Consider the following 27,390-nt stretch of genomic DNA (forward strand, 5'->3'; position numbering starts at 1 on the left):
ATTCCTCAGTATTCTCTTGAGATAATCACTATTATAAATTTGGGCTATCTACTTCTAGGCCTTCATCTCTGCCCATGTGTGTGTGTGTGTGTGTGTGTGTAAATGTATGTGTTTACCTTTCTGGAAGAACAAGCCTTTCACTCTTAGATTTACTTGAAAGTGAGGGTATATATTTCCCTTTGAATTCAGAGATTAATTAAAATATTCCTTAAAAAATATAGGCACAATTATTTTACTTGGGCCAAGAAGTAAAGAAAGAAAAACTGAGTGTGAGCCAGAAGGACAGGTAATTCTATGATGAATTTCATTGATTATGCACTAATGGATTCCAGGGTACAATCTGAAAATTCAATGTAGAGCAAGATGGATTTATTAATAAATTGCAGGATGTAACCCATTATTAGATCACCTAATCAGTTCATGAAAATTAGCATTAAACGTAGAATAGAAGGCTGAGGTGGGAGGATCATTGAAGTAGGAGTTCAAGACCAGCCTGGGCAACATAGCAAGACCCTGTCTTTACAAAAAAAATAGAATAGAAAATACTGGAATATATTATGAATATTATAGGGTAATTATTGTGTATCAAACATTCAGTTATATTTATGCATGTGTGTTTTCATTAGATCATGATGTAAAATGTACATTATGTGCTGACTGAAAATTAACTCTTTGTTCTTGGCGTATGTGTGTGTGTGTGTGTGTGTGTGTGTGCACTCACCTGTGTTTGTGTGTGTAAAACCCATTGAAGTTTGATGATAATCCACTGAATGAGGCAGAATAAGTAAGAACAAGTAAAGACTTAGAGGTGAATTAAGCCCAACAGAAGACAGGATTTGAGAATTGGAGAAAATGAAGACTTAAGCGCACAGATCGTATGTGAATAACACTTGATTGCATTTAGCTTAAAGAGGTTAGCTCTCAACAAAAACCACAATATAGCTTCAATTAGGGGATGCTTCTGACTACAACTTCTCAAGTTCCCTCTGTTTTCTTCAAAGAATACAAGCTTGGCCCTTGGCTGTTGTCCTTAGCCTCATGAAGGAGGGCATCTGCTGTAGTGTTGTAGGAAGTGCCAAACAGGGTCTTGTTAAACTTTTTGGACCTCCATCATGCCACCATAAAATTTTAGAATAATTAGTTAAATGATTGAAAAAAATTTACTTTTGGCAAACTTTGTCACCTCAATCTAACAATCAAATTTTACCTTTGGTTTCTTGCTACCTCACCAGGGGCATGTTGTATCATTAGCCTCAGGTTACATAATAGTAAATAGGCAATACATAGACTTATTCCTACTACACTCTTCTTAATCTGCCATGTCAAAAGTCCTAAAAGCATGGTAAATTCAGGTGTGGCACACCTCAGAGGCTAAACCCCATCTTGGACTGAAGTCCTCCACCCATTGTCTTTGTATTTTTCTAGTCAGCATAGCTCAGAGTTTGGAAATGTACTGCTGAAGACATTGTATACTGTGGATTGTCTAGGAGGAGAGGGAGATGGATTCTAATGCCCCTCTCTGGGAAGGCAATGGAGATTCCTGAGAATAATGAGGAATTATATATGTGGAGGAAAGAGGAATGACAGAATTTATGCTGTATTGAAAATTGTCATGGACTCATAGTACTTCACCTAAATTTATTCACTCTGTTTTGTTAGGCTAACTTCTGAAATGTCAGGTCTACAATCGCTTGACCTTTCCTCTCCTTCCCTGCTCAGAGTTTCTCTTTGTTCCACTTCACCTCCTACGTTCAATCCCAAACACACATCAATATGGGAGGCTTTGTAAAGCAGGAGTCACTGGAGTGAGCTTATATTGTTGACCACTTCTCTGCACATTCAGCTCTCTGTACAGACATGCCTAGAGGGCTGGTAGGGTGTTTCAACAGAGATTTATTTTCATAACAGGTCAAGGCACCACTGGTGAAAAGAAGTTATTCTAACAGAATAGATTGTTGGGGAGCTGAAGTCTGACCAAAGAACTTGGGACTGTGTCAAAGCATAGGGGCCATTTTTAATTCAGAACAATTTTTGCTACTCTGAGCATCCTCATCTTAGGCCACACCTAGTGTGTTGGGGACACTGTGAAAATATTTTTGTGGGGTTCCTGTCTATAAAAACAATTTTTAAAAAAAATGTATTGCAAAATTTATGGACTCACATGAGGTGTAGTGATTTATCTTGATCAATGAGATTTAGAGAGGCACCTAGGTATTTGGATATTGTCCAGTCACTGTATAAGAATATTCTCTGTAGCGTTGAGGCATTATCTCTTTCTATTCAGATCCAAGAGCTCTCTTTTTGTATTCTTTATTGTCAAATGACCCATTCCTTGTCAATTTCATATCTTCCCACTGGAGAAAAAGATAGCAATGCTGTTGCTACTCTACCATGACTCTTCAGGACTCATTTGTAAAAGAAAAGTATAGATCTTCTTGCTTCTGCAATTCTTTAATACAATTTATTTAATGCTGCTTCTATCATTACTCATGACAGCGTATCATCCTGCATGCTGCACTGTTGATTAGAACAAAAATGCAAATCTCACCCAGAGCATGTAAGAACATATGAGCAATAGTTCATTTTCTCATCATGTTAAATTTACCATTCAGAATTTTCTAGTATGAACAAAAATAACAGGTCTTCAAACCATGTCTCCTATTGACCTTTGTAGACCATAATCACTACACTCCTAGTATGTGGCCTTTTTCGATGTTGACCACATCCCTGCCTTCCACACACCTCCACGGTGGGGAGGATGGCAAAGGTCCCCTGGACAAAGGGAGAAGAGCAGAACCCCACACAGAAGTTCATCCTTTTTCTGACATATTCTCTCTGGCAAGCTGGGTGAGTATTTTAAGCCCCCAGCATGACATCACTAAATGCAGAGTTAGGAAGAAATACATGCAATTGACTCTTGCAAGTCAACATGAGCAGATTTAACACACCACTGCCTGATTGTGTTTCCTAAGAGTCACCTGAAAAATACTGTGGCCTGCCCAAGTTTTCATTCAGGGTCAGTGAAAGAAATATCCCCAATTAACAAATTTGAAGACAGTGGAAGAATAAAACAAAATGACCTTCTAATTTCGTACAAAGCACTGTTGTTCACCATAATAGTTACACATTTGGAAAAAAAGAGTTGTTTTAAGTGTTTTAAGATGTTTTGAGCATGAAGATTTTACATCAGGGCAGCTCATGAGGCAGTGAGGAGTATTTCCTTTCTCTATCTGTGGGAGCACTGGAGTGTGAGCTGAGCCAGCCTGAGCCTGACTTGGAGAAGTGGGGAGGACATGATTTACTAGAATTATTTGTAGAATTTTTTTTCTACTGCTCATGGATTCTGCCATTTGTCCAGGGGCCATTACTATAGCTATAGAGAAAAATGACAGCTACTAAGTGGTATGTATGAGGCTAATATTGAACACATTTAAAAGTATCTCTGGACACTTCTGAAATTTGTTAGGAGGAATTTTAAGAAATGCTCTAAATTTTTTAACAGCTGGTAAAATAAATACTACTATGATGCTGATGGTGAGAATCTAACCCTGATCTGGCTTAGGAAAGTTGGCTTTTACTGTTTATTCTTTTGTATCTAGTCATGAATTCTTACGTGTATTCTCTATTTTAAATTTTATTTTATTTTTAGCAGAGGAACAATAATTTACACTTTTTTTTTTTTATCATTGGGACCTGGGATGTTCAATGAATGTCTGATAGTGGTGATGGTGATGAGCAGACCACATAGCAGAAGGATAGTGATCTTTCCAGGTAAGAAAAACAGGCTGTATCCTCTTTTAGAGTTTACCTGCTCAGAGGTGAAGTTTTCTCCTCACATGGCTAATAAAAGCTATAATTTGCATCATAAATTCCCCATTACATGAGTTCCTAAGGGGTGGACCGTCTTGACCTTTTAATTATTAGTGCTTTTTTTCAAATTACAATTATATTCTTTATCCCTGTTCTGCTAACTGGCAATTTTCTGATAGATTGAGTTTTCATTCTTCCCTATTTCGTTAATTGCTACTTGTATACCACGTAATGATAGAATCTCAGAACAGCACCTTGTTAACTGCAAAGGTTATCAAATGCTAATGAGCTCTTTTAAATAGCTGTTAACTCATTATAAGACTTTTCAAGGTTCCATATTTCCTTTAATGTAATATTTCTTTATTTTTTTATACATTCTTCCTTGAAAGATATTCCTCAAGATTATTTTAAATGTTCCTGAAAAAAAATTAGCATATTTGATGGCCTTCTTATATGTCAAGCACAGGCAGGTAATCATCTTATTTGTCCCTTTCAACCATCCCTGGGAGTAATGTGTACTTAATCCTGTTTAGTAAAGGGAAGCAAAGGCAAAACACACTAAGTTATTCGCTCAAGGTCGATAGTGGAGCAATGACTTGAGTTCAAGTTTTCTGTCTTCAAATCTTGTGTTCTTTACTCTGTGGAACTCAAAGGGCGATGTGAAAATGGTTTGCTGTGTAAACACAATAAATTAAAAAAAAAAAACAACTGCCACTAAATAACAATAATGGGACTTCCCCCCTAAGGTGCCATCATTGGCTACTCTCATCATTATTGTCTTATTTTACTTTTCTTCATTATTCTACTCACTTCTTGCCTTTATTCCTTTAATCAGACAGAACTTTGCTTCTTTTCCTTTTTTCTTTTTCCAATTTGTCAACCAATATGCTAGAATTATGTAGGAATCATTCAATTGTTGAGATAAATGATCTATAATACCCAGTTTACCAGTTTTTGTTCTGTCTTCACTGGATTTCATACAATTTGAATTTAAGCATGATGAAAATTCACTTGTGAATGGCTTTTGTGTAACTGGTATAAATGACATCTCCTACCTGAAGTACAAATATAATTACGTTTTATTTTTTCAAGTAATTGCTCAAGATGCCCCTTCTACCCTTCCGCAGAATATTTTATATCTTTTAGTTGAGACCTGCATTGCCCTCCTCCCCCAAATTGCTCAAGGAATCTGAAGTTTACTGAATTCTTAGGGGTTGAATCTGTTTACAAATGGAAGGTAAAATGAGCAGTAATGTCTAATCTAGCTGCTAGAGGCCATTGCATCTGCCTCGTCTCTGTGTTGTTTCTGTAAACTGTTTCCGCAAAAAAAAAAATCAGATAGATCTTGTCTATTGCTGTGGATTGGTCCTCCTTGTTCGGATTTTGGATCTTCTACATTTGGACACAAGGTTACAGTTCTTTTGTTGCACTTTCTTATGCTCAACCATTGTTGCTTAAGTGGACCACCAAGTCAGAGGGGCTGGCTGGGTGAGAAAGAGCTTGCAGGCTGCCTGTTGTCTGTTATGCTGGGACCTGCCCTTCTGCATGAGCCTCCGGATGAGGAACTGCTCGGATCACCAACTGCCTGGGTCACTAGTCCACACCTTCCTGTCTCACCTCTGACAGTCTTGGTAAACTTTCCTGCCACTGGGATTGGTATTAGAGTTTCTACGAATAGATTTGGTATAAAACCTTAGAATATGGACAGTAAGAATTATTTTTCATGATTTTTATTGGAAGGGCCAATTATATTGTTGTGAGCGTTTTAGGAAGCACTTTTTAAAATTATGTTTTTAATAATTTCTTGGTTCACTCTCTCCATCAGTGCTGTGGATTTGCCCTCTGTTATCCAGAAAGTAATTTAAGGGCTAATTTAAGGGCATAAAGTTCCCTCTAGCTTAGTGTGATACGTTGGTTATGTCTTTTAGCCTGTCGAGGCTTAGGATCTTTGTGAAGCAAAGGGATTGGACTAAAATAGTACAATCTATTTTAGGTGTCCTCTTTTGGCTGAAACCCCTTCTATAGTAATAATCACCTCATCATCTTATATGTTACATAATAATAAGTAGTTTTGAATTTTTTAAAAAGTAAGTCAATGTATTATTACAGATTGTATTCTTAGCAATATAATCAAAAGTCCCAGTTTCCTCAGGATGGCCCTGGATTTTATGTCTTATCCTGATATGGTGATTATTAGTAGTCCCTTCTACTCTCAAAATTGTTCCAGATTGAATAATAAATAATTACCATAATTATTTGTTTAAATACAATCTTAATAGTAGTTATATAAAATACACTTTAGTTTTTCCCCATTTAACAAGTAACATTTGCTGTTCAATTAAAATTAATTTTAAAAAATTAAGAGACCAGAAATGTAAAATTATATTTATATTTAATTGGGAAATACATGTACATTAAAATACAGGTATAATGTAACTACATGTGGTAATATCAACAAAACTGCTTATTCTGTAAGTTTGAACTTCTTACATTTTACTCTTAAAAACATGAAATGTTTCATTGAAATAATTTTCATGTTTTTATTCCTAAAAGAGGAGTTGAAAGAAAAGATTTGTGTCATTTCCTAGCCTTTGTTTGTCAAATAAAATATTTCCTTATAGATAATCTTTAATCCCATTAGACAAAAAATATTCCATATTATTGATAAATATTTTCCCCTTTTAACACTGGTTTTTATAGATGCAGAGAAACTTTGTTGTGCCGTATAAATATTTTGATTAGTTAAATGCAACTTGTGGATTTGGTAAAGAAAATCTTAAGGAAATTTATAGGATGATATTTTTACGGTTCTTGTAAATTTGTATTTCGACATCAGTGTTCTTTTGCTTCCCGTTTTTAACCAATGATCCACCACAGATATAAATTAAACAATGAATAAGAACAAAAACAACTTAAAACTGCGTAATGGCCCAAACCACATGTGGATAGGGTGCCAATGATGAGGTGCTGGGGGAGGTCTGACTCACAAGCCACTGCTCATGCTCACGTGACATTCCCAAGGAATCATCGGGATTGTTTTTATTGCTGGCTGCCGCAGGCCCTCATGGCAGAGGCCTCCACAACCACTGGCTCGGATGCTGGCTGTTCCAGCATCTGTCTACTGCTGGTCTTTTGCTGCTGCACAGCCTCTGTGAGAGCATCCCTCTGCGAGCACAATTTTCTCCAGCCATGATTGCTGCTGCCAGAGCCACCTTGGCTTTGGGAAAGGGTAGACAACTCCACGGGACCCCTGTCCTCCAATGGTGACCCTATTCTTTTCCTTTAATTTCCCTTTGTCAAGGAGAGGCCAGGAACTATATTTCATCATTTTAAGATTTTTAGAATTTTGAGCATAAAGTACAACCTATATAGGACATCTTAAAATTGTTGTCACTGTTCCAGGTTCTTTTGGGGTTCCTTATTGGGCAGGTCCTTGCCTCAGTCTTGGCAGCTGGGGGTGGCTCAGCCCCTACTCAGTCGCTAGCACCGCTCTTGTAATATTCAGGCTTCCGTGTTCATTGATGTGAGTCCCTCGTCTAGAAAAAGGGGACTGAGCTATATCTCCCAAACCCTCATTTCTTGTTTTGGGATTGACCTCCTTGCAACATGATTGACAACAGAAACATTAATTTTCTTTTAGAGAAACTCTACTTCCACCCATTCCAGTGTGTTAAGACCCTGTGGTTCTTCTGTACGTTAGATCCCAATGTCAGAGTAATGTGGTTTTAAATAACACCACTCTTGAGATGCTGAAAATTCACTCCAGCTGGGACTTACTCAAGCTCAGTTCAGTTTCTGTTCATCAAAGAGTCAAACTCGGGATCTAGTTTTACCCATGGAAACTTCAATAGTGGTAGTTTTCCAGAACATGAGTTAACCACCCCAAACAGTTTTTTCACATTTTGGTTATATTAAAAAGCCATTTTCATGTCCTTTTGTGGTACAATATGAATTTGGTTAAAATCAAGTGAAATTTATTTTCATAATCTTTGAAGTATGGTAGATTTTTTGTGTGTGTGGAATGCATGGTCTGGTAAATTTTTAGGAAACAGCACTTCAGTGGAGAGCATAGAATCTGGGGAGTTCATCCACTTCATTCTTCTTCTGGTGCTTAACCTTCTTCTACAACATCCCTGCCAAGATGAGCTCTGAGGCTGGGCTGCTCAGGGCTGTCCCTGTACGAACACAGATGCAGAGACCCTTGCAGGGACCACAGAGGGAATGTGTGAGCCCAAGGGAAGAAGATAAACTTGTAGACATATATGCCAGGAGCAGTTTTAAACATACTGCACTAACAAACTCGTGATCAGTAACTTTGGTGTTAACGAAAAGAATGCACATCTATGTTACACTTCTGTTTCAGAAAGCAGAGGGTAAAAAATCCTATGGAAAAGGGGCCTGTGTTAAGAAAATGGTGCAGAGAACTTAGGGCTGGAGGAGAAGAAAAATAAGTTGGATTTAGGGAAAAGATATAAAAGAAATGGTCGAGGGTGGGGCAAGGACAGGGACGGGGAATTACAAAATGAGAGTGACGTGATCCAGCCAGATCAGCCACCAGTGTGTCATATTCAGGGGAGCAGAAAGATTCGGGGGGGGCGAATAATTCTGGGGGTTCCTCTCCCTAAAATATCTCTGCTTACTTTTGTCGTAAACTTTCAGCAGGACACAAATTTTCCGTAACAGGAGATAAAGAATATAAAATCAAAGTCTGGAATTGAGGCCACTAACTGGTGTCTTCTTAGTCAAATGGTTTGTGAAACGATTTTAGGCCAGTGTTACCTCTCACGTGGATTATAGTAACAGTCGCCTAATTGGTTCCCTAACTGGCCAGAGTGATTTTTCTGAAAATCATGTCTATTCATGTTTTCCCCAATGAACCCTTTAATTTTCCTCCAGTTGCCCTTAAGATTGAGTTCAAGGCCTCTCAGCAGGGCCGACAGTGCTCAGGGAGAGGTGGCCCTGGTCTCTCAATCCAATCCCACCTTTTCTCACCATTTCCTCTGCTCCCTCTCCCACCAACTTTTTCAGTTCGTTGAACAGGAAATCCTTTGTTTCCACCCCTTTACATCTGTTGCTCCCTCAAACACTCTTCCCCTCATTCCCTACCCTGCCCTGCCCTGCCCTGTATTGGGTTTCAGCTTACAGTAATTTTCTCCAGGGTGTTTTCTGCTGACCTCCCCAGCAGGGGTTAGAGGCAGGCAAGGCATGCTAGTCTCATCATAGCCCTCACCGCGCTGCGTTCTAAAAGCCGTTTTCCTTGTCTACATCTTCCACTAGGCTGAGAGTTCTTAGTTTGTCTTGTTCACCGTTGAATCCCCACACCTAGCACGTGGGCATGGATTAGGTGCTCAGTGCATAGCTGTGAATGGATGGTTGGATGGATGGATGAACGAAAGAAGCTTTTCCTTTTCTGATAATAGAAAGTGTGAAGAGAATAGTTGGGAAAAGATATGGTGGCTGAAAATAAAGGAAACAAACTTTGCCTTGCCTTTGCTCAGCTATACTTTTGTTAAAGTAGGGCAAAAAACAAAAACAAAAAGCGAAAAAACTGAGAAAATAATTTGCTCGTTGGTTGGTTTTAAATTTTTCCACCTATGAAAGCTTGCTGCTATGTGCTCATTGCCTCTGTTTTGTTTTCTATCATGGGCTTTTGTACAAAGTGATTTTGTCATAAAAGAACATTATTTCAAGGCATAACTGTATAGAACATGACAAGTATTAATATTTGTACTTGGTAACATTCAGTGGATGTAATCATTTACTCTGCAGCATAGATAACATGTACATATTATATATAAAGTATTTCTGTTTACCTGGGACATAGTAACCAGTAGGAAAAATATAAGACTAGAAACCTGGAGGCCTGGGGTTTGGTCTTGTTGGTATCATTACCTAGATAGCTAACATTAGGATGCTAAACCTTCTATTAAATATATTTAATTGTGTTTAAGTAAATACATCATCTTTAAAATGTACTGATGTCTTTTCTGACATCTCACATTGTGTGAAGATATAACAAAATGACATATATGACAACACTATAAGATACTCTATAAAATATACGTGCATACTAAGAAGTATAATAGGAAGGGTAATAGTCCAGGAGTTAGGAGGCTAGGAGATAGTACTATTCGTACTATTAACACTAATTATCCACTTTTCCTGTGTTGCCCTCTTATCAAACAAAATATTAATAAAACAAAAAATAAGGTTATGCAGGATGTGGTTTTGAGATTCATTTTAGCCCTTATATTCTATCAATCTAGGAAACTTGAAATGAGTACTGTATTCTGTAGATAGTCCTATTAAATTTCTAAAAGAATCTATTGCTGTTTAATTCATCCTGTTTCATAGATTGCTGTAGTTCAATGGCTGTTATAGGCAATCTTGTCTTTCCTTATTTTTCTATCCCAGTTATTTTGTGATTATTCCAGATGTGCACCCTCTACTTTGACATATGCATATATTGTCTTTGAATGGCATGTTTAAAATCTACCCAGGAACCAGTACTAGCTAAAAGCTCTTTGTGTTTCCCTCACAGCTATACAAGATGATTTTAGTAATAGTGTTCTGTAATGCTCGGCAGCTGTTTTATTACTCAAAATATTTTTTCTTGGTTTTTGGCTTTTAAGTTGATGTTCAGAACACCTATTCCCCAGTGCTCAGCCTGAAGGAAAGACAGTTTTCTGTTCCCTGCTAATGCTAAACAAAAAAGGCCAATTCCAATTAAACAGTCTGGGAGATTCTAATTGAATGGTGAATATTAGCATCTTTCAAAGCTAGACCACCTGCCTTTAGGCAATTTGTGGCTTTCTATTCTTGTGCAATAAAAGGGATAGACGTCTGGCAAAACAAAAAAGAATTTCAAAAGTAGGAATGAAACATGATTCCTTTTCAGAGAGAGTAAAAATTGCTTCATTCGAGTAGCTGCTTAGTTTCATTCCTGCATTTGAACCTCCAAGGAGAGAAATGTGGAGCAGTTTATCCACACTTGTACCTTCCATTACTGGTTTATTAAATGGGCTCTTTTGTGCATGTGTGCAATTTCATTCTGACCATTAATCACTACTTGGAATATTTGTTCTTAGCTTTCTACAAATTGATGAGCATAGCTATAGGGAAATCTATGTGGAAATTGTGTTTTCCAAAGGTTTGGCAATTTCTCTTTAATTAGTCTTTAGGGTATCTCAGGTTTATTTATCTTTAACTAGGTGGGAAAAATTCAGGCAGCAGTAGGAACTTTCTGCTGTCCCATAAATTGGAGAAAACCATCATTTAGGCACTCAAGTAAACCTCTTCCGAATACATAATATATACATTCACTTCAGAACAGGGTATGAGTACTAAAGAACGATTCAAACAGAGAAACAAAAGTTGCTATTAGAAGATAAAAAATCAGTGGACGTGTTATTGCTTGTTGCTGTGACACTGTTATTACAGGCAAGAACAAGGGAAGAAATGATGCCACTGAGCTGATGAAAACAGATGCCAGGAGCAATTATGACCAAGTTGTGGTTAGAGGAACAGACTGAAAAATAACTTTACAAAGTTTTCAGAAGGACTTGTGCATGTTGCATACAACCAGAAACAATATAACATGCTACAGGAGTAACATAATAAAAGTGACACTCCCCAGATAGACTTAGGTATGTTCAAAGAGCTCTAAGATCCAAAGGCTCTGAACCCTTTAACATGAGCAATGTCAGAGATAAAGTCGGTATAGCTTCAGGGTTAAGAATCTGGACTCCGGTGTCAGACCTGGCTGATATCAAATCTTGCTTCCACTGACCTTGGCCAAGTTACTTGACAATTTCGTGCCATAGGTTTCTTGTTTATAAAATGGGATAACAATAAGCCCTTTATCATAGAGTTGTTTTGAGGAATTAGGAAATGCTTGTAAGGCACTTGGTAAGTATTCAATAGTATGTATCAACAAATGGTATCTATTATTGCTGTTGTTATTAAAAAGATGTTGTAAGCATGGACTTCATCTAGTTCTAAAACATTTGATCACAAACTGAGCATATTGAAATACTGTGGTCTGTTAAAGCCTGGAATTGACTTAGAAGTTGCATTTTCCAAAGAGTTTAAACATTGTAGGTTGTATTTGCCAAAGATGGCTACAACAATATTCCATCCCACATGCTGTGTGATAATGTGAATTGCCACTTCTCCTATGAAGAGGTGGGGTTTACATTTCCTCCTCTTTGAATCTAGGTAGGCTTGTGACTGCTTCAACATACAGAGTAGGGCGGGAGTGACAGTGGTGACTTCAGAGGCCAGGTCAGAAAAGGCTTTCACCTTGTCGGCTGGAATGCTCATGCTGGAGTCCTGCCTGACTCCCCTGAGGTTACCATGCTGTGAAGAAGCCAGATCACGTGGATAAACCACATATAGGTGCTCTGGTCAGCAGTCTTAACCTTTGAGTCATTCCCTCTCAAACACCAGATATGTGAGCAAGTAGGTCATCAGATAATTCAAGCCCTAGCCATTGAATTACTCCCAGCTTTAGTCTCATCTGAAACCCCAGACCTCATGGAGCAGAGAAGCTAGCCCTAATGTGCACTTTAGAGGTTCCTGACCAATCCTTGAACATAATAAAATGGTTGTTCGAAGCCACTAAGCTTTGGACAAAGATAAGTGGGATAGAAATTCTTCCTAATCTGTCTAGTTCCCTCATTTATGGATTTTCCAACTTTTCTCAATCAATTAATCAGTATTTACCATGTGTCTTTTTATGCAAGACACTGTGCTAGAACAGGAATTAGCCAAACACAAAATATACACAAGAATAAAGAACAGGTTGAAATCATATGCTAAGGGCTGTGTAGCATAGAATGATGCAGACATGACCATGGTATAAGCTCAGATAAGGCTGGGACAATCTGGGAAGGCTTCCTGGTACAGAGGCCTGCATAGAGCCTTGAAGGATAGGTGCAACTTGGATAAACAGAAAAGGGAGAAGAAAGAATTTCTGGCAAAACTGTGAAAAAATAATATTTTGGAAAAAATGAGATTTGGGCATTGTATCTTTAATCTGTTAGAGTTGTATTTATCTTACTTGCAAAAATAATATTTACAAGGAAGAATGCTTTTAGATATGTTCCTAATTCTAAGAGAATCTACTATGTGGGTTGACTTGTATCAGTGATGTCTTAAATTGGGTTAATTTCCACAAGATTGATGAGCAAACTCTGCCTCCTATATAAACATAATTTACAACTTTACTAGAACATGCAGAATTTTCAACAAATTCCAACAAATGTAATGTTTTATAATTGACATTCATCATCTCAGAGTTAGACATCATTTGTTCTTAAAACTGTTAAATCATGAAATACGTGGGAAAGTTCTTTGCCCTTTTTCAGAAATGTATTTAGATAAATACTCAAATTTTGATGACAAGATAAAGAATAGATATGGATATAACTTAAATTTTACGGTAACTAACATAGAAATATTCCCAAAACATCATTTAAAAAAAAAAAAAAAAAGGAATGGCTAGCCCAGGCTTTTGGCTTTTGCATTCTTAAGGTCTCCCTGACAATGTCTCATTAAGTACCATTGAAATGTATGAACTCTCACTTTAAGTATAATTTTAAATTTTGGAATTTTAGATTCTGCTGAATGACTCAACTTCATGGTCTTGCTTACATTCCAGCCATCTGATCTCCCTTTAAATTCTGCTTTTGATGTTAGTACTGCCCTTCGGAATAGTGTAGAATAACTTGACTTTCTCTCCTACAGGACAAACAGTCAATTGCTTGAAAGCAGCATCTACACAACCTCTGTGCCTTTTCTTGGCTAACATGGAATTCCATGTTCTCTCATATGCCCATCTTCCCATACACTTCTTTATCTTGATTGTTGTCTTCTGAATTGTTTCCAAAATGTCTGTCTTAAAATGTTGCCTAGAACAATTTAATATTAGCTGCTGGAGGTAAATGCCTTGATTATCAGACAATAAATATTTCGCTTGGTCTGAGTCTAACCACTGGGAGGTGAATTATTTTTTAACGTTGAATAAAGTGTTTTATGACAATTTGGTGGTATAAAAACATCCATCAGCTTGGATTTTGTGAGAACATCTCAAAATATATAGGAAATTCTTAATCTCTGTGTCCAAAGGAATCTTTGAAACTTTGGCATCACCCCAGATTTTGGGTGGATTTTGTTGGGAGTTATTTTTTTTTTTTTTTTTTTGCTGAAATGAGTCACCTAGCTCCTCCTTAATCTAGAACTTTCTCCTGCAGGTAAACTAAAGTCTTTATTATGTTTGATATATAATATATCTGAATCTGCCAGTAGACAGGCCAAGATATGCTTGCAGATAAGATATGCTTATCTTTAGCTATTCCAATATTGTAGCCACTAGACACACATATGGCCATTTAAATTTAAAGTTAAATTAATTTAGATTAAAAATTTAGCTCTTCAATTGTGCTAGCCACATTGAAGTGCATGGCAGTCACATGTGGCTAGTGACTATTATAGTGGACAGCACAGATATAGATCATTTCCTTTATTGCTGAAAATTCCATTCCTGCCACCTAGATAAAAATGTAGAATATATGAAAATTTCTGAATATTTAAAATGGAAAATAATATGATAAAATGGATATGGGCATAGGCACACTCATTAAAAGCATTAACTGTTTTATTACTATTACTTTGAATAATGTTGTCCAGTGTTTTACAAGGGAAGCCCACTGATTAGGAATTTAGGCTTTGGAGACAGACTGCCTGAGTTCGGGTCCTGCCTGCACAGTTTTCTAGCTGTGTAACTTTGCTCAAGTTATTTAACCTAGGCTTTACTTTTCTTTACTGTAAAATAGGTTTAATGAATTTCTTACGATCATTAAGCATAAATGAGATAATGCTTGTAAAAATATTTAGCACAGTGTCTGACACATACAAACAGTTACTATAAACATAAGGCATCATTGCTATTATCATTTATAGAAATATAAGTTTTATCCCCAAAGTACTAATTGTAGAATGTGTGCATAAACACATCATAGCACTTTATTAAATAAATTGGACTTGTTAGGAAGCAAGCAGAAAGCGCTTTTATTCTTTTCCAGTCCTATCCCTTTAAACTCATTCTGCTGAATTGTTCTTCCCTTCCCTTGGGTGAAATCTCAGGCAGACTCTACAGCTTCTCATGTCGTATTCAGTATCATTTCCAGGTAATAAAACTGCTGACTCCAGGTCAGTATGCCAGTTTTGATCTCTCATCTCATGCATCTCATCTCAGTTCTGGCTAAATCTCTGCAGTGGAAAGGTGGGCTTGGCAAGTGCCCGTCAATCCATGAGTGGATTATTAAAATTTGATATATATATATACAATGGAATATTACTCAATCATAAGAAATGACAGTGATCTAGAACCTCTTATACTTTCCTGGATTAAACTTAAGCCCATTATCCAAAGTGAGGCACCACAAGATCGGAAGAATGGGTTCCGCTTGTACTCGCCATCTAATTGGTACTAACTGATCAACACTAGGGTGATCACATGGCAGAAATACTCTCCAGGGATTAGGGGGATGGGGGGTTAAACCAGCAACTAAAAGACACGGGGAGCATTGTAGGGGGAAGGGCATGCCTCTAACCCTCGCTTGGGTGAGGCAAAGACATAAAGTGTAACCATAATGTTTGTACCCTCATAATACCCTGAAATAAAAAAAGAAAAGTGGGCTTGGCTGTCTTTTCCAGTTCTTGAACTTCTTCCTGGTTGTATCCAAATTCTCTGGGGTTGGGGAGGGAAAGGATGGATAGGAAAAATATAATATAGACACTGAAAAAGTCTTCTCTAGCTCTCTTGGCGCTCTTCCTCTGCTAAGGCAGACATGCCAACACTGGCTCATGGGGAGATCGTATGAGTTATTAGAAGTGCCCCACAGCTGTGTCTTGTCCATCTGTAGGTTCCCAGCATAGGCAGTGTCTCCTATGATTGGTTGTTTACAGTTTCCTTCTTAGCCTCTGACTTCCAGTGCCCCCTGCTCCTTAGATTCTCCCTGTGGTTGTCACTTCATTTTTTCCAGGTGGGCTACTTGCTCAGGGTCCCTATAAAGATGATTATAGCTCAGCTCCCTTCCATGGAATCCATGTTTCATTCTCAGAATACATACACATTTGTCTCACCATTGGTGGGAGTACAACTAACTTTCACTGTAGCCCTCTTTTTTCACTCTGTTTTCAAAGGTATTAAATCAGGTGCTCATGTTTACATTTTTTCAGGTTTGAGTCAGATACAACAGCCTGTGCCACCTAACTTTTGGAAGACACAGGGATAGCTCCCCAGGTGGGTTTCTGAAACCCCCCTCATCTGGTTTGGTTGCAGGGGAGCAGAAGCACTTCCTTTCCCTGAACTGCTGTGTGTTGGGGGAATGCATAACCCACTGACATGTCTCTCCAAGGAAAGCTTCACCACTCACATTCTTAAAGTAGTGGTGATGAGTCAAACTCCACCTTTGTGTGTGTCAAGAGGCCTATGTATCAAGATTTACAGTGTTGTAGCTCTGAATTCCTAATCTCCATCCCAACTGGTTTACCCCTAATTATACTCAGCATTTGGGCCCCTGCAAACATTCTAAGACAATAGGAAAATCAATTTAACATTTTGTTGCAATTGTTCTCATGGAGCTTGTAAGATTAATATTTAAGTGGACAAAGTGGAAAGCAGTCAGTTTTCAGAGCTTCGAGAGTCATCACTTTGTGCCCAGGGTACAGCCGTTGACTAGTACTTCGGTGTATTTAGACAAGGAACAGGAGCAAAGGGACATGTTTCAAGAGGGTTATAGACGTTGCACTGTGATAAGTGGAAGGCTAGAGAATTTCTTGGTGAACTGAAGACCTTTTCATATTTTTAGCTTTTTTCTGTGGTAATCTATCTTTTAAAGAAGCTACCTCTGAACTCTGGCTTTTCATTTTCAGGATTGGTCTGGGCATTCATTTCTGATTCGCTGATCACGCTGGGATTAAAAGAAATTTTGATCCAGTGACAAAGAAAAATGACCTATTCTGCCCCTTGGCCATAACATAGCTTCCAAATTTTGAAATAAAGTATTCCAAAGTAATACTTTACTCTTTCTCTGTCTGCGAGAGGGACACCATGCCCCATTGTCCCTGGTTAACCATTTTCTCATTTCCCAGAGATACAGTTATGTGTCCCTGCAAGTTAATGACCATTCTGTTCACACATAAGATTGCCACCCAATTCTTGATCTGCTTCTTAACGCCCTTATGACTAGCTAGAAACACAGAATTGGGCTTTAAGATAGAAGAATCTACTTATAGTTATTTGAAAACCATATAAAGAGAGATGGTAATTTCTTTCCTAGTTAGGAAGCCTGTTGAAAGCGTTGGTGGTAAACATTTGTGGCAGTGAGAAAGCGAGCTCAGAACACTTCTAAAAGCATGTGGGAGCAGTTGGTATCTGCCATCAAACCTCCTGCTTCAAATAAATAACTAGCTTTCCTTGGACCTATGAATAAGACTGTTTTTCAGGAATGATTTGGGGAGCAACCATTTAGATCATTGATTTTTAGTGATGTTACTCTCTTGGTATGTCTTCTCTATCTGTTGACTTATGCCAAAGGTGTCACTAATAAAGCTTTATTCTTTTTGTTGTTATTAAAATACAAAGCTCACAAGGGCTCGATTTTCTTACCTTTTAACGTGATCATATTGGAGTAGATCTATAAATGTGGTTTTAATTCTGAAGTGTATGATTCTTTTAAGCACTCCTGGGAGTATTTCAGGCTGTGATCAGTTAAAATCATTCATTTAGTATATATTTATTATTGAATAAATTCATTTACATCTTAATGCAGAGAAATTTTAGATCCCTTTCTAAAATCGAGCTTCAATTTGGAGAGGGGCAAGAGTCAGTATTATATGACTCTTATATTATATGTGCCAGTATTATATGAGACTTGGAGACTGAGAACGAAAAAAATAAGCTTTACTCACTTCATAGTTTTCTACCTACTCATGAACTTTGCAGAAGTTTTACTCACTAATCAGACACATGAAAGACGTAAGAATTTGTATGAGGAAAATTTTATTTATGTGTTAATTAACCTTGATATATATTAGCCTCATTTTTCTTTGATCATATTCAATACCTGGATCATATATGTTCAGCAGCATAGTGTAGCCTGAATTAAAGAGAAAAGGGAATATGAAGAGGAATAACATCAGTTGAGGGTTTAATGTGCTAGGCACTATGCTAAACACTTGGTGTAAACTTTTTCATTTAATCCTCACAGTAACTCTATCAGATAGATGCCATTATTAATCCCTTTTTACAGATAAGGAGATAGAGGCTCAAAGAAGTAATATAACCTGCCCAAAGTCACACAGCTAGAGCCAGCATTATGAGATTAGATGGTCTGACTCTAGAACCAGTAGCTTAATCACCACTCCAGAGGAAAGAACATTCATTGGGTGCATATCATATGAGTTGCACGTGTTATCTAACTAAAGTAAACAGAGAAGAAAGTTGTTTCTCTTCAAGGCATTGCAGGCAATATTTATAGTTCCAAGAACAGCTTAGATAAATTTGGAATGACAGAGCTCCATTTGGCTTCTGAGCAAACTAAAATTTTAATTTTGGAAGGCCCTGTTGGAAAGCAGCTCCCAGAGATGATCCTGGAGTGGCCCTGATAAGATCAACCTGGGTTCCAGTCTTGGCTCTGTTGCTCAAATGTATGCAAATTAAGTAGCTTGTTAGGCTTTTGTTCCTTCACCTATAAAATGGGCCAATGCTCAGTGGGGGTGCGATGATCAATAGAGTTAATATATATGCTTGGTATCCTATAAAAGCACTGTGCAAACATCTAGTTTCAATAGTAGGATACAGATAATCAAGTGAAGTCATTGTTATTACATATTTTCACCACTTATATAATACCACATCTATTTTGAATATCTGGACACCTTAGAATGATCATATCCTTGACCAAATTAGATGCTCAATGAAAGTTTATAAATTGATTAAAAGATTGAACAAAGACCACGGACAGGTTATTGTTAGAGAAGAAGACCTAATCCTTCTTCAGCAATCCAATAAATATATCTTGACTGGTTATTTTAGATAACTCACTATTTTAGGTACTAGGTTGCTTTGCCATAGTACAGAGGTGGCCTCTGCATCTTTAGACCTTATGTAGAAGAACTAGTCTAGAAAGTGTCTTTCCAGAGGTGGGATTCCTAGGTCTTTATCTCAGAAAGCTGTTTAGTTCTGGATTGTGTTCTGCCATGATCCTTCCACTTACACTCAGCTCCAGAAGCTCACAGCAGTGTTGTTTCACAGTGTGCTTTCAGCTGTGTGCAGAGTCCCCTTGACCCTGAAGAAGAGCACTCCCCAGGACTTTCCCTAGAGTTCCAGCAACAGTGGTCATCAAAAACCAGGCCTGATTTTCCATAGCCAAGATTTAGGAAGACTTATAGCTCCTGGTTGCTTTTAAAATCTCCCTCTCAGATAATACTAATGGCTAAAGTTATTCTTTTTGTTTTTCTTCTTCCTAGATAAGACATATTATCTGAGATTGGATCTTTATGTATATTTTGGGGAAGAGTATGGCAGTGACTCAGCTAAGCTCCATAACTGCCATTATAATTATGGAGATTATTGCCAGGAATCAGCGACATGCTCCCACAACTTTCCACTCCTTTATGGCTCAGCGTCAGTGAGGGGCACTTGTGCCCCATGAGATCCTGTGCCACAGCCCTAGGATTCATCATTCAAAAGACGTTCAAATTTTGAACTAAATTTACACAAACTCAGATGCTGCCTACTGGAACAATAACTGGTTGATGTGTGTCTTCTTTGCAGTGATTCCTGCTGGCTTTGTATGTCATTACTCTCTGATGTTTTGCTAACCAAACATATCATCTATACAGGACAATGTCAGGGTTTGGTAGCCATGGACATTCAGAAGCAACTAACTGGTACTAGACTTTTGATTTCCAGTACATAGTGGATCATTGTGCAATCTACAATGAAACCCAGTGCATGAAAGATAAATTTGAGCTTTTAAAATGAAAATTAGCCACAGAGATTTTCTAGAGAGAAAAGTGTATAGGACCTACTTACTGGTAGCTCAAAGATGAATCCAGCTGTTTGCTGAGTGCACGGATCTCCATTGTGGTTCCTTGGCATTTGACTTACATGTGTCTACTGATGTGCAAACCAAGTAGTAATAGCATAATATTGATCTCAATATTTTTATACCCTTAAGAATGGACCCTTCCATTCATTTACTATTTTTGCAAGCCTGCAATTACAATGCTTTGACATTTGGATAAAAGAAAATACTGCAGCAGAAATTATATGTTAATAGTTTTCCATGATCTAAATATTTAATATCTATGTTTTCCATGCTTGAATGAGATTATATGAGAATATTATATTACTTTTAAAAATCTTCATGAAATGATATAAAATTCCTTTCTTTTTCTTCTAGGCTAAATTAGTTAATTTCTCCTATATTCAACAGAGCCTAATTCTAAACGTGGAATTTTTGATGCCTGTCCTTTATTGCTAACAGAGACAGTATTGCATGGTAATTGAGAATATGAACTCTACGCTTGAGTTTGGATATTTGCTTTACCACTTAATAATGATGTGAAAAGGGAAAATGGTATTACTTACCTTTCAGAGTTCATCCATTCTACAAATGGTTGTTGAACACCTTCTTTATGTCAGAAAATTTATTAAACACTCAGAACACAAAAGTTAACAATACCATATGCTCATTGCCTTTCTGGAATTTACAGTCTTATGTAGGAATGTTGTCTCCAGATTACCAGATCACTTGGCTTTATTCTAAATTTAGTGAACTTATATATGTTGAATTATTTAGCCTCTGGTAATCAATAACAGATTAAAGTACTTAGAATAAATGGATATGAATATACTAATTTATTATTCAATGGATTGGGTAAAATAATGGATAAATTTTCAATTAAAAGGCATAGAGAGTGAGACTATAGATGAGTGTTATGAGTAGGAGAGTAGGTAAAATAGAAGAAATGTGTGGAATATTATGAGTGAGGTGAATTTTCAATTTAATACACAGAGAAATTATGAAGAAAACATTCAAAAGATTTGAGGTCTGTGCTGTCATGGCAAAAATGAAAAGCAAATATTCTTTTGACCTTGAGAGGCTGAAATTAAAAGAGAATTGCAGTAGTCAAGACCACAGAGTTTAAAAGTACATCTTTTTATTTTAAGCAATGCATTTGAAAACAAAAGGAATAGAAATATGTCTTTGAAGAAGAAAGACATTATAAAAAGTAAGCTTTTCATGAAATCCATTGCTTCATAAATTGGAAAAAATTAAAGAACATTAAAAATTAAAAAAAAAATCATACATCTCTTTGAGTTATCAAAACTCCTCTCTTCTGCTCTTTTGCCAAGCCTGGTCTCCACCAAATAAGTTGAAGGATATAAATCTGGGCTCTGACTCCTTCAGACATTGTATAATATTATTAAGTCCATGCAAAATTTAAAACACAGGGGTATAAATCTTGAAAATCAAATTATAGTCCTTAAAGGGACTTACTATTAAAAATAATCCCAATGTCAATTGTATTTTAAAGTAATTTTAAATTAATCAAGGAACTTACTATTTAAAAATACTCTGAAGCAAATTCTATTGACAAGTTAAAATAATTTTAAGTGAATGAATTTGTTTTAGGTATCTAAGGTTTATAGGACCAAACCGGTAAACTCTTTTGAATATTAATTGGAGAATGATGAATATAAATTTCAAATACTGAGCTGTGTTTTGAAGAGTTTTTCTTTTTTGGAAACACTCTGCTTCTATGGATCTGTTCTGATGGGGAAACAGCCAAGCAGTTCCAAACCCTCAGGGCTCCTCCGGCTCCTCCTGCTCCTCCCCTGGCCTTGCACAGACTCGCAGACCTCACTAATTAGACTGCCTTTCCAGAAAGGAAAGGCTGCAGTCTCCCAGATATCAATTACAAACCCTGGTTAGGACTGTGGCCTCTACTGAACTCTATTAATTCTCCCAGCTGCTTAAGTATCATCAATCAAAAATAAATAAATAAAATCATGACATTGAACTGTAAACAGTTTTTAGCTGGGAAGGTGTAGGTATGGTGGTGTGACTGTTGGACAGTTGGTGTCACAGGATTATGCGTGCTTTAAGTGTAATTAGATGGATACTGTGCAAAATTGAGAGAGACAAGGTCAAAAACACTATTTGTTGATACTTTGAAAGCCTGGGGGATACTTGGTTATGTATTGTTTGGGGCATTAAAATGGCTATGAAAACACAAGTACAGAGGATCTTAATAAATTTACTATTTAGTGAGGAAGTTGGTAAGATTATGTTCTCTAAAGTAACATGAAAGATTATAAAATGAGGCACATCATGCAGGGTGAGCAGAAAGCTTTTGAAACACCTTGAGAACCTCTACAAAGAATTTTGTAACTAGTGGAAATTATGTAGAGAGAGCCTTCCAGTGAAGATTAATTTCAGATGTTCTTGAATGGATTTTCAAAGTGATTGCCTGCTGATAAATGTACAAGTAAAAAATGGTCTGTTCAAGTGCTGTTTCAGTTACCTTCAATGAAATTACAAGCAAAAGCTGTGTACAAATTAGACATAAATACATATTTTGTAGCCATGTGGCCTTCCTTTAAACCCTGCTAAATGAGAATATTTCAAGCAAGTGACATTTTTGAGGGAAAAAAAATTGAAAGATTTTTTTGTATACTGGAAACAAATGAAGATGTTGACAAAAATAATTAACACATAGTAAAAATGCATCCAATACTTTATAGATGGGGTTAATTTCTCAATTTCAATGATACTTGGGTCTTCAACTTGCATTGTGAAATGCAGTGAGCCATTTCAGAGCAATTCAATGGATAAGTAATTTTGAATGAACTGGGACATGATAAAAGTACAGGAAGTTTTCACCTTTGGCTCAATATTTAAAAGTATTAGCCATGGAATGAGGAAAGTTTCATAAAGGAAATTGGGACTGTATTATTTTTGGCAATAGAGTTTGAATAAGGTGAAAAAAAAAAGTACCAACTTTTAGCCAGTTGCCCAGAGTACAAAGAGTTTCACAATATGGTCCCAATCTAATTCTCCAATTCTGTCTACCTACATGTACCCTATACCCTGTATGTGTCCTGTTCTGTAGTCAAAGGAATTGTTTATTGTCTGTTGCGCATAATCCTTAATCCTCACCTTCATGTATTTGCTTATATATAATCCATTGCCTATCGCTATAGGCCCGACCTCCTTCTCAAGATGCAGCTCAAAAGCCCTTCCAATCAAATTCTTGATGAATCATTTCCAGCCTACTCCTGGTGGCTTAGCACATTCTACCTTGTTTTAGTTATTAGCGAGTACACCTTACCTACTTACACTACATTTCTTGGGGAAAGAGTCTTTCTCCTTTCTTTGATATTCCCAGGCTTTATGGTAACTATAGCAACAATAATTACATGTAAAAGACTCAATAAATATTTATTAAATGAATGCTTGAATTACAAATTACAAACTAAAAGATTTGTTTAAAAAAAGATTTGGAGAAAAATGCCGATGTAGAATTGGTCCCTAATTAAATTAATCATTTCTTGCTCTGTAACAAATTACCACAAAATTTAGCAGCTTAAAACAGCATACATTTATTATCTCATTATTTCTGTGGGTCAGGGATCTCGGCATGGCTTAACTGGGTTCTCTGAGTTAGAGGCCCTCACAAGGCTGGAATCACAGTGTTGGTGAGGAATGAGTCCTCATCTGAAGGTTTGACTGGGGAAGGCTCTTAGACTGAGGGCCTGAGTTCCTTGCTGCCTATTAACTAGAGACTTCCTGTTTTTTGCCAGATGGACTTATCCAACATCACAGCTTTCTTTCACCAAAGCATATAAGCCAAGAAAGCAATACAGAGAGTCTGCTAGCAGAACAGAAGTCACAAGCTTCTGTAATCAATTACAGAAGTGACATCCCACCCAGCTTTGCCACATTCAGTTGGCTAGAAGTAAGTCATAGGTCCCAGCCACATTCAAGTGGAGAGTATTACACAGGGGTGTAAATACCAAAAAATGGAGACCAGAGGGGGCTGTCTCAGAAGCTGCCTACCATATTTACTCAAAGAGTTTTGGAGTATCATGTTCTTTAAGAGTTCTTTGTCCATATACTATTGCTTGCCTTGTATCAGCCTTTTGAATTTATAAAGCATGTCAATTCTTTGAGGCCCAGATCAAGTGCTACCTTGTACTAAGGCCTTCTTTGATTCCACATGTTGAGGTTAATTCCCCCTTTCATTATATACCCATAATACGTTGTACTCTTTTTCATGGATTACATTTTATTTTGAATTCACTAGGAAAAATACCATCTGTTCACGTTTACCTGCCACAATTGTTCTCCTTATAGCCAGGGAAAAAATTGTACAACACCAAGATTAGAAAATTTATTTTCTAAAGCCTGTGTCTCTTACAGGCAAATAATACTGTAGCTTGAGTGAAAAGATAGATAATGAGTGAAAGATTTCTGAGAAACTACTAGAGCTGAGCCAGTATTGTCATTTATCTTACAAAATTTAGGATTAAAGAAAATAACCCATAAGACACATCTGGTACAGTGCCTGGTGTACAGTGGGGGTTTATTCAGTAGTTGATGCTTCCTTTTTACTTTTCTTTTCCCCCTTCCTAACACTTCCCTGCTCCCACATGCACTGTATGAAAATTCTGTGTGAATTATATTAAATAATTCCAGGATTTAAATCATTTATTCAAGCATGCAATAAGTCTTCAAACAATTATTGAGCATCTTCTAGTGCCAGGCACTATTGCAGACATTAGGGTTACAGCGGGGAACAAATCGAAAAAAAAAAAAAAATCATTTCCTCTCCTGGAGCTTGCATTTTAGTTAGGGGAGACATGGGTAAAAACCAACTGTGGTAGATGGTGAAAAGTACTATGAAGAAAAATGAAGTGGGAAAGGGAATAAAATGATAGCGTGGGTCCTGTTTTACACAGGATAATGAAGTGACATTTGAGCATAAACCTGAAGGAAGTGAGAGATTAAACCATGTGAATGAATATCTGGTAGAAGAGAGGTCCAGGAAGAGGGAAGAATGAATACAAAGGCTTTGAAGACGGAACATGATTGGTTTTGGAGGAATTGTAAGAAAGCCAGCAGGTGAGAAGCCATTGAAGATTCTCAGCAGATATTGGTCTGACAAATATTTCTAAAGGATCAGTCTAAATGTTGTATAAATGAGTAGACATCAGGAGGCAGGGATGGGAGGGGAGAGCCCAGTAAGCAGGAGATTGCAATACTCCAGATGAGAGGTGATGAAAGTTTGCAGTAGAACTGACAGAATTTGTTGATTGAATGGATATGGCTATAAGAGGAAAGGAGTAATAAAAGATAACCCCTAGATTTTTGCCTAGATGACTAGAAGAATGGTGTTACCATTATGTGAGAGGGGAAAGACTTTGGGAGGAGGAGCTTGTTCAGCAGGGAGAGATTCGATAGTTTGGTTTTGGACATGCTAAGTTTGATAAGCCTATTAGACATTTAAATAAAGATGTCAAGTGGGAGCTTAGCTGTATGGAGTTCAGGGGAGAGGATGGGTTCTGAAAACACAGATTTGTGAATCATCAGCATGTGGATGGTATCTAAGAGATTAAGCAAGGACTGAATGTGGCAGAGAAGAGAAGAGGTCCCAGGGCTGAGCCCTGCGGCTCCCCAGCGATGAGGAGGCCTTGTTCATCTGGAATGGTATGTCCTAATTTACCGATGCTTTGGCAGAGCTGCAAGCCTTTTTATCTCCTGGGAACTAGGGCTCACTGCCTACTCAATCTGCTGAGGGGGAGGCACTTTGTCCTGGAAGATCAGAAACAGAATAGGGTTAGAAACAGCCTGATGTAAAACGCTTAGCAGAGGGAACCTGTCAAGGGGGGGATTATGCTAAATTCTTGTGCGATTTGAGCAGATGATCAGCCTCAGAGGCTGAGGGCCCTACAGGATGGTGGAAATGGAAATGAGCACCCATCAGCCTTCTGGGGGCAAAGGGAGCCACTCTGTCGGTTAGACATCTTCTTCTGTATTTTTGACTGGCAGTTTTTCAGAGAATTAAAAATTGTAGACAATGAAAAGGTTAAAAATAGAAATAAAACAATAAACAATAAGATAGAACAGCTAAACAAGGGTAAAATGATACAAGAAACTAGGTTAAATACATGCTTGCTCTCCCACGACCAAAAAAAAAAAAAGGCCAGAAAATAAGATTAAAGAGAGTAGAAGGCAGCAAGCAAACCTTGAGGTAAGAACAATTAAGATAAAGTAAAATTTAAAACTGAAGTTCAGAGAGAATAAAAGAATAACCCAAACAAGCTAAAGTGATAAAAAAGAAAGTACACAATGATTTCAAAGCCCAGGAGTTTAGCTAATCAGCACCAGCTGAATTAAATAAGCAGTAGCACAAGTTCCAAAGATCAACCAGAGAGAGTCCCTTGAGCTAAGGCCAAAAAGCCTGGAACATGGTTTTTGTTTTCTGTTTTCTATGGCCTGAGTTCCACAGACAGCTGTCCCCTCAGCAGGGTAGGGGGCTTGACTACCACCCTGAACTTCTTCTTTCTGATTCCTGATACCTTTTCCCTTGGGTTCTGTCGCAGAGCATCTCCCCACTCTCCACCACAGGAATGTCTCTGCTAGCCATCTTTCTCAGTTGTGACTCCACCTTCTGGCTGATGGAGCAGAGGTTAGCATCTGGCCCAAGCTGGATCAAGTTAGTCTCTTTTTAGAAATCTGGATTTGTGATTGGGACTCACTCAGTTAGGGCTGGCCTCTTTAATATTATAATCATGATAATAATAATTTAAAATGATTTATATTGGAGATTTAGGAGGCAAACATTGATCTTTATATATGTTTTCTCAATTAAATTTCTTGAGAACCTTATGTAGTAGTAGTATTACTGATGAGGAAACTGAGGCCTGAGAGGTTAAATGACACAGCCAGTAGATGCCAGAATTAGGATTCAGACTTGCCTCTGTCTGACTCTGGAGATCACGTTTTTAGTCTCATGTAACACTACCTCTTTTGAACAGAGGAGATATAAACCTGGGAACTATGGGATGGCCATCTTTCGCCCATTATATCAATAGAGAGCACAGAATGAATTGACACTAAAGTGCATATAGGAGCTATAGTGGACTGAATGCTTATGTCCCCCACAAATTCATATGTTAAAATACAAACTCCCCAAGACAATATTTGGAAATGGGTTCTTTAGGAAGTGATGAGGTCATGAGGGTGGAGCCCTCATGAGTGGGATTAGTGACCTTATAAAAGGGACCCCAGAGAAATCCCTTCTCCCTTCCGCCATGTGAAGTTATAGCAAGAAGATGACTGTCTTTGACCAAATGGGCCCTCAGCAGACACCAGATCTGCCAGCATCTTGATCTTGGACTCCTCAAACTCCAGATTTGTGAGAAATGAATTACTATTGTTTATAAGTCATCCAGTCTGTAGGATTTTGTTAACAGCAGCATGAATGGACTAAGACAGA

Source organism: Propithecus coquereli, unplaced genomic scaffold (genome assembly GCF_000956105.1).
Source record: "Propithecus coquereli isolate 6110/MARCELLA unplaced genomic scaffold, Pcoq_1.0 Scaffold282, whole genome shotgun sequence".
Taxonomy (NCBI): Eukaryota; Metazoa; Chordata; class Mammalia; order Primates; family Indriidae; genus Propithecus; species Propithecus coquereli.